Below are 9,336 nucleotides of genomic sequence, written 5' to 3'. Positions count from 1 at the left end.
AATTTTGGAGAATGGATGTCTAACCCTACAGGGGACCATCACATAAAGGCCGAAACGTGAGAAACTCCTTTTAGTTGCCTCGTACGACAGGCAGCAATACCTAGGGCCTATTCTAAGCCCCGGACCCGCAGGGGGTCGCACTAGGATCCTATTTGCAGTGATCCCTCACAGATTAATCACACTTTCTCAAAATTCTCCCAACAAACCAAAGTCAATCATTCGCCTTTGCTACCACAATCTTCACAGGCTCATTACATTAGAAACATGTGATTCCTGTTAAGTGTACTTGTACGTAATTAAATCTACAGAGCATCTAACTTCAGTTTTTATTTTAGAAGTTCTGTAATGGATAGCAACAGACATAATAAATGTTGCTGAAATGAGACTTCTAACAGGTTTTTATGCATTTTCGTACTTAATTTGACTATGGGATCATATATACAGCAAAATACTAGATGAATTTGGATATTACACTTAAGACTACTGTTTACAAAAAAATGTTAATTGCTTTAGTTGCTATAAAATTCAGTAATTTATTTCTAATACTTTTCTGCTTAGTATTATTTATTTGAACTTAATAATACTGTTTTATTCTTGTACCAAGAGTGTCTTTGACACAAGCTTGTATGGTCTATAATCATGTACAAATTTACTTGTAATCTACAATTCTGATAATATGTAATTTTAATTGTCCTCATACTATTATTCCCAAATGTATTTTGTTAAATATGGATTAGATCATTTAGTTGCTCTGTTACACACTTATGAGTTTTTTATGTTGTTGCAGAATTTGTACAAAACTTCATTTGGATGACCTAATTTGTACTTGAAATGTTAATTAAGTTGAAACAAAATTGATAAAGATCTCTTATTTAAGAATTGTTCACAATCTTCACTAAGCAATGTAAAATATATCTTTTGGCAAGCTTGCACTACTGTCCATAAATGTGGTTTTTCCATCCTGTTGTCCCTTTAAAATTTCGAATGTCAGTTTGTTACATCTTTATTACTAACAAAATAGCACACAACACCACAAAGGATTACATAATGTCACATCAGAGACTTAACAGTATTAACTGTCTGCCATACTCTGACATGTCTGCTTCGTGGGAACGAATATGGACCAAACAAACATCAAGTCACACTCATGGGAACGAAAGTCAGGCCAAATGCGTGTGTGTGGTTTATTATTATTATTATTATTATTATTATTATTATTATTATTATTTGTATGGCTCTATTCAGTAAGTATGTTATAAAAAGAAATTACGGGGTCAGAGAAAGGAAACCTATGTTTCCAGAATGAGATTTTCACTCTGCAACATAATGTGCGCTGATATGAAACTTCCTGGCAGATTAAAACTGTGTGCCAGACTGACACTCAAACTCGAGACCTTTGCCTTTCGCAGGCAAGTGCTCTACCATCTGAGCTACCCAAGCACAGCACACGACCTGCCCTCACAGCTTTACTTCTCCCAGTACCTCGTCTCCTACCTTCTAAACTTCACAGAAGCTCTCCTGCAAACCTAGCACTCCTAGAAGAAAGGATATTGCACAGACATGGCTTAGCCACAGCCTAGGGGATGTTTCCAGAATGAGATTTTCACTCTGCAGCGGAATATGTGATGATATGAAACTTTTTGCAGATTAAAACTGTGTGCCGGACAGAGACTCGAACTCGGGACCTGCTAGTTCTGCAAGGTTCGCAGGAGAGCTTCTGTAAAGTTTGGAAGGTATGAGATGAGGGTGCTGGCAGAATTGAAGCTGTGAGGATGGGTTGTGAGTCGCGCTTGGTTAGCTCAGATGGTACAGCACTTGCCCACGAAAGGCAAATGTCCCAAGTTCAAGTCTCGGTCCGGCACACAGTTTTAATCTGCCAGGAAGTTTCGAAACCTATGTTGATTACCACATAAATACACCAAAGGTATTGTTAAAAAATGTCCAGTTGCCAGACTACAAAAAGCATCACTAGGTTAAACAGCTCTGTCTCCAATCACAATATTGAGCCATTGCCCAAAAGACATCTATCATTGCCCTGAAAGAACCAACAAGGATGTACATAGTTTGCATGAAACACAAAGTAAGAAGTGGAACGACATTGGTATGCACCGAGTGTAAAGTGGCATTACATCTCCCACAATCCTTTTAAAACTAACATGCCATGCAGCACTATTAATTTGTAGAATTTTAGGTATTTTCCTATTAGAAATTCATTCAAAGTGGGAATTTATTCTTGCAATTACATTTTTTGACAGTCTCTGCATGTAGGCATCATATTATCACATGCATTCTAAGGCTCAAATGGCTCTGAGCACTATGGGACTTAACATCTGAGGTCATCAGTCCCTTAGAACGACTTAAACTTAACTAACCTAAGGACATCACGCACAGCCGTGCCTGAGGCAGGATTCGAACCTGCGTCCGTAGGCATTCTAAGGAAGTGACACCTAAAGATGCCCATGAAAATTAATAATTTCTGTTAAAGGATAGTATGAGTTATGTTTTTAATATTATATTACAAATGTACATATAGGAAAGGATTAGTGATAATGTCTACAAGAGCAGCATCACACAAAATAAACATTTAGCTACCTACTAGGTACTGACGTGTTGGCTCGTACTGAGCTTGTCTCGCACATCGTACTGGCCTGTTTCGCACGCGTTGTCTCCAATCACTCGGGCACGGATTTTGTTCATAATTCTATTATAAAATGTGAACTACGCAATGACAAAACAAATTAAAATGGAATGTGTGGTTTGAACTTACAAAATATTAATCTGAAATTTTATTCTACATTTAATTTATTGTAAGTTTGAGTATTTCATGTGAACTAATTAAATGTTTGTGGCAGTCTGTTGCAGCAAATCTAAAGCTTGTGAATAAAATGTTGTATCAATGTCACACCTAATGAAAATGCTGAAGTGTGTTGTGTAACTTGTTCAAATATCTCAACTGTAAAGTGAAAACTCTGATCTGTGGAAAGAAGTGGTAGTTTGTGCCTCTGTATGTAATGCAAGGAAGAAAATGTTCTGCCTCGATGTTTCTCATAACTGATAACTGGAATAAAATGACACACAAATCCCCCCTCCCTCTATAGTAGATTTCTGCAGTATATCCCCAATCCTCCTCACTCATCAGGACAAGTTTCCAGTGATGAGACTGGTCCAGGATGGAGAGGGCAAGCCTGCTGTCAGATGGACACTGGAGCACTGGTCAAGTGACTGTCACGCGACTGGCACCCTCAGTTAGTGCACTGTGTTGTACAAGAAAGCAGCTTCATTTTCTTGTTCACTTTCAGGGTACTTACCGTCAAGCTCCTTGGTGCTCTTGTGAACAACCACTCTAGAGCTTGTAAAACCTTTTGAGTCAATATTTCAAAATGGAAATAACAGTCACAAAATACCCCTATATATATACAGTTATAATAGAGGGAAACAAAGATGTAGTGACTTACCAAATGAAAGTGCTGGCAGGTCGATAGACACACAAACAAACACAAACATACACACAAAATTCAAGCTTTCGCAACAAACTGTTGCCTCATCAGGAAAGAGGGAAGGAGAGGGAAAGACGAAAGGATGTGGGTTTTAAGGGAGAGGGTAAGGAGTCATTCCAATCCCGGGAGCGGAAAGACTTACCTTAGGGGGAAAAAAGGACGGGTATACACTCGCGCGCGCACGCGCACGCGCACGCGCACGCACACACACACACACACACACACACACACACACACACACACACACACACACACACACACACACACACACACACCCACACCCATCCATCCATCCACACATATACAGACACAAGCAGACATATTTAAAGACGAAGAGTTTGGGGGGGGGGGGGGGGGGGGGGGGGATACTTCACATCAGTGTGTAACGTATGAACCAAGCATGCAATGGCAATGACTGCTGCAGGGGGTAATTATCTCTCAAAATGGATTAGAAACCAGCTAAACTACAAACGAAAAGAAAGCATGACATACACTGTATACACAGTTTATTGACTACACAAGTAGCACAGAGTATTCAGGTACATAGCAATGGTGTCTATGAGTAACAAGGCAAACAAAGCATTTGTTCCACATTAAATACAACATGACTACATAATTCACTCATTTCCAAGCTTCAGATATTCTGTGTGCTCTAGAAATCTTGAAGTGACGCTCTTTCCCACTTTTCTATTTTTGTTATGTTTTTCTTGTGCAATTGTCAGGCCATGGCCTTTTATATTTCCTGACATTTGACCACGAGATTACCAGAACCTCCGTCAGCCGGTAGAGAACATCGAACAACCTACTATTCCCAATTTCCTGCACACTGGTGTAAACTCAGTCAAGAAGTACAAATTAATGCACAGAACAGCAACAGATCGCAAGCAAGGAGGACTGTGAGAAGCCACACCGAGTAAAAGCTAAACTGGTAATAGACTGCCAACCCGAGAGCTGCGTTCATCCACAGTACATTTCATCAACATGCTGCACATTATTGTAGTCGTGTCAAAATCATCTGACCACATACAGTACCGGAGGGGAGTGGGTGGCTGCTGTCCTGCAAGAGGTGTTAGACTCTACTGCCGGCCTTGTGGCAGTCAGCACAAGTAAACTCCATTTCACTGTGTGTGTGCGCGTGCACAGTATTACATACAGATGGTTCCTTAACCTGGAGAAGAAAGTCATATACAGCAAAAACCAGGTGATCAAAAAGTCAGTATAAATTTGAAAACTGAATAAATCACGGAATAATGTAGATAGAGAGGTAGAAATTGACACACATGCTTGGAATGACATGGGGTTTTATTAGAACCAAAAAATACAAACGTTCAAAAATGTCCGACAGATGGCGCTTCGTCTGATCGGAATAGCAATAATTAGCACAACAAAGTAAGACAAAGGAAAGATGATGTTCTTTACAGGAAATGCTCAATATGTCCACCATCATTCCTCAACAATAGCTGTAGTCAAGGAATAATATTGTGAACAGCACTGGAAAGCATGTCCGGAGTTATGGAGAGGCATTGGCATCGGATGTTGTCTTTCAGCATCCCTAGAGATGTGTCGATCACGATACACTTGCGACTTCAGGCAACCCCAAAGCCAATAATTGTACGGACTGAGGTCTGGGGACCTGGGAGGCCAAGCGTGACAAAATTGGCGGCTGAGCACACGATCGTCACCAAACAACGCGTGTAAGAGATCCTTCATGCGTCTAGCAATATGGGGTGGAGCGCCATCCTGCACGAACATCGTACGTTCCAGCAGATCCTGCATAAGTATCGTATGTTCCAGCAGATCCTGCATAAATATCGTACATTCCAGCAGGTGTTCATCAGCCAGGCTGGGGATGATGCGGTTCTGTAACATATCGGCGTAACTCTCACCCGTCACAGTAGTAGTTACAAAACCAGAATCACGCATTTCCTCGAAGAAAAAAGGCCCAATAACAGTAGATGTGGTAAATCCAACCCATACTGTGACTTTCTCATCGTGCAATGGAGTTTCCACGACAGTTCTAGGATTTTCGGTATCCCAAATTCTGCAGTTGTGGGCACTGACAGACCCTCGGAGTGTGAAATGAGCTTCGTCGGTCCACAACACGTTACTCAACCAATCGTCATCTTCCGCCATGAAACGCTCACACTGCAAATGTCCTCCACTTCACTAATTCGCCAGGTAACAGTTCACGATGCTGATGGATTTTGTACGGATAGCATCGGAGGGTACGCCTCAGTGCCAACCAAACAGTAGTGTATGCAATGCCGGTGCGACGTGCGACTGCACGAGCGCCGACTTCCCTGTGCATAGACGAACCCGCTACAGTCTCCATTTCTCCCTGAACTGTCTCAGAAGCATTACGCCTTGTGCTCGGTCGGCCACTACGGGGTCTATCGTCTAAGGCTAAGCAGCCCGTGGCTTCGAACTTCGAAATCATTCTCGCCACAGCTGCATTTGTCAACGGACCTTACCGTTCGAATCCTGTTCCTATGGCGATAGGATCATAACGCTGAACTAGCACATTCCCCATTCTGATAATACAGCTTCACTAAAAGCGCCGTTTCAGGTAACGTCAACATGCTGCGACTGCTGGCGGATCTGATTCTCTGTCTCATTACAGCTCCTTTTATACAGGATTGTTATGCGCAGTCACTGATTTGCTGTCCAGCGCCATCTGTCGGACATTTTGTGAACTTTGGTTTTTTTTTTTGTTCTAATAAAACCCCATGTCATTCCAAGCAAGTGTGTATCTACATTATTCCGTGGTTTATTAAATGTTCAAATTTATACTGACTTTTTGATCACCTGGTATGTTGTGGTGGGGTGTACACTTCAGCGCTCAAAAGCCAGATGTACACTGAAAAGTGTTAAAAATGGTAAAAAAGTAAAAATTCAAGAATTAAAATGTAACAATAACATGGAAACATTGCATGCGCGGATGGTCTGCTCCGAATTACTACGGAACGTAACATAGTACATTACAAAAGTGGCCTTCCTGTTCAGCCACACTAGCTATGGTTGGAGTTGTATCACAGAGTGCTGTACGTTAGTGTGGTGTGGCCATCACCCTGCGAGGATTGTCCACACCCTGGATATTTGGAATCCATGTTGGTAATCTCTGTCTTATCTTCCACTTTTAAGCTCTCAGATTTTCATATCTCTTCCAGTGCAGTTCCTATCAATTTTTGCTTCTCATCCCATCCAGTATGTCTGCCCTGACCTGGTGTTCTGGGTGACTTCCAAACTCTACCCCTTTTCCTAAACCTTCCTTCTCCTTCAAACCTTCTACCAGAAGGTACCAAAGGCTCCGAAAGCTTGTGAATATCTGTATCTTTGTGTATTTTCAGTCACCACTTCTTGAGTAGATTTTTTATCTATCCAATTACATTATATTTTCCAAAACTGATTTTTTTATGTGAGAGTAGACAGAATGTCAATTATATGTGTGTGTGTGTGTGTGTGTGTGTGTGTGTGTGTGTGTGTGACTTTATTCACGCAAAGATATGATTGCCATACGTCGTGGATTTCGCAGGCAGTCCGCGATTTTATGCTCAAAGATGGGTGTCCTGGCCGAACAGGAAAATGTCTGCAGAAAAAGTGGCTAGTAAGTAAAAAAATTTTTTACGCAAATTTTGCTACTGGCCACCGATCAAGTGTTTCATAACTCCTGCAAACTTCACGATAGCCATTGAAACCTGTGCTGATATTCTGTGTCATTTCAAAATCGCTCGGCTATTTTCAGAACAGACTGTGGAAGCAGTGCAATAGTCTATTCTTTGCGGTTGTTTCAGTTTTCCGCTGTTGGTTTACAACATCTCTGCTGTCGGTATCTGATATTCTTTAGTCGTGTAAAGTTAACAGTCAGCTGTGCTAAGTGTACCTCTGGTGTTATTGCACAGAATTTGAAATTTAAAATGTCGAAACGAAAAGTACATTTTCGAGAAAAATATATTGATGCGTTTCCAATTATTAAACGTGGAAGAAATGAACATGAGGCTATTTGCAAAGTATGTGGATAAGTACAATGCATTGTAGGTACATAACAGTAAACAATGCCTATCATTTGTAGAAAGCATACAAATGAGTATTAATCAAACTGCTCAAGCTGTGCGTGTTTAAAAACTAAGTCTCCCGCAATTTATTTTCTGGCGATAGTTTTCAGTTATTGAAAAAAATATTTTCACCGTGCCATCAAATTTAGTTTTCAGGGTGGCCACAGAATGAAAGAGCTGTCAAAAACGCGTGTTTTGAGGTGTAAAAATTTAGTAGTTGTGACACTTCAAAACATAGCACAATAGATTGTGCACGTACATAAACTAAATATTAATTTGCTTGCTTTTGGTTAAATGGCAACTAATCCTAAATTATTTCATTACAGTTGCTTCATTTCAATCGCCAATGGAGGGAAATGAGCTCTTAATGACCATATAACAAGCAAGAAAAACACAAGAGCTGTGCATCCTGATTCAACTTCCAAACAGTTGATCAGTTTTTTTAGTGCTGATCAGACAGAACCTAAAAAGGTTGCTGCAGCAGAAGAAACATTCACGTTTCATGCTGTGAAACACTACCATTCGTACAATTCTTTGTCTGGTACATCAAAAATCATTAGTGAAATTTTTAGTGATTCAAAGGTAGCAGTTCAGTTTCAGAGTGCAAAAACTAAAACTGAAACAATTGTTAACGATGTTATAGCATCTTTCATAAAAGGCAATGTTAAACATAATGTATCAAAAGTTAACTATGTTGGGATCAGTACAGATGCTAGTAATCACAAGCTGACATCACACACGGTGTTCGAAGTAATTTATTTCATTTGAATGATTGTGACAATGAAACCTCCAGTACAGAGTGTGAGTGTGTGTGTGTGTGTGTGTGTGTGTGTGTGTGTGTGTGTGTGTGTGTGTGTAAAATAATTTCAGAATTCAACTTTAGTGACACAGTTTGTGCTTTTGGTGGGAATAATACAAACACTAACTTTGGAGGTGTTGAAAGAAAAGGGGAAAACAATGTATTCAAGAAACCTGAAAACCAACTTAACAGGTCCATAGTAGGGGTAGGTTGCCCAGTTCATGTACCGCATAATGCTATTCAAAATGGAACCAACATACATTCACAAGATGTGCAAAGTATAATTATTAAGGTCTATAACCACTTTTGAATTTGTACTGTTCGTGTAGCAGCATTAAGGGATTTTTGTGATTTTCTCCATGTGACTCACATTTACTTAGGCATGTGAAAACTAGGTGGATGAGCTTATTTCCTGCAATTGAAACATTCATATACATGTTTCAAGCTCTTAAATCATACTTCCTATCGCTCAATAAGTGTCCAAATATTCTGAAGTCTTTTTTTCTTATGCTTGTGGAGAGATGTATTTACACTTTCTGCTTGCTCAGATGAGTCCATTTCAAAAGGCTATCACCAACATTGAGAAAGAGGACATCACTATGAATGCGGTTAGGTTGGAACTTAAAAACTTGGTGCAATGTTTTAGAGGAAAGAAAGAAATGTAAATTCATGACTACGAAAGTAAAAGAGTTAATGTCAGATCTCTCCCAGTATCAGCAGTCAAAATTTCAAGAGGTTGTCATGGCATTTTATCAGACAGTAACAGATTATCTGATAAAATGGAGCAAGCCTTTATCAGAACTTGAAATTTTGACTGGATACTGTTACAGGCAATACCTGATTGGGAAAAAAGTTGAATGTACACTTAAGTGGATGCAAGGAAACAACTTGCAAAGAGGATGAGAGTTTGCTATTTGATAGATAGTGAAACAAATGTTTCTTACACAGGAAGATAACCAGAATTTGATGATGATGCCTCATAAAAAAG

The sequence above is a fragment of the Schistocerca americana genome, chromosome 11, assembly GCF_021461395.2.
Source record: "Schistocerca americana isolate TAMUIC-IGC-003095 chromosome 11, iqSchAmer2.1, whole genome shotgun sequence".
Lineage (NCBI taxonomy): Eukaryota > Metazoa > Arthropoda > Insecta > Orthoptera > Acrididae > Schistocerca > Schistocerca americana.
Note: the sequence above shows the minus strand (reverse complement) of the source record.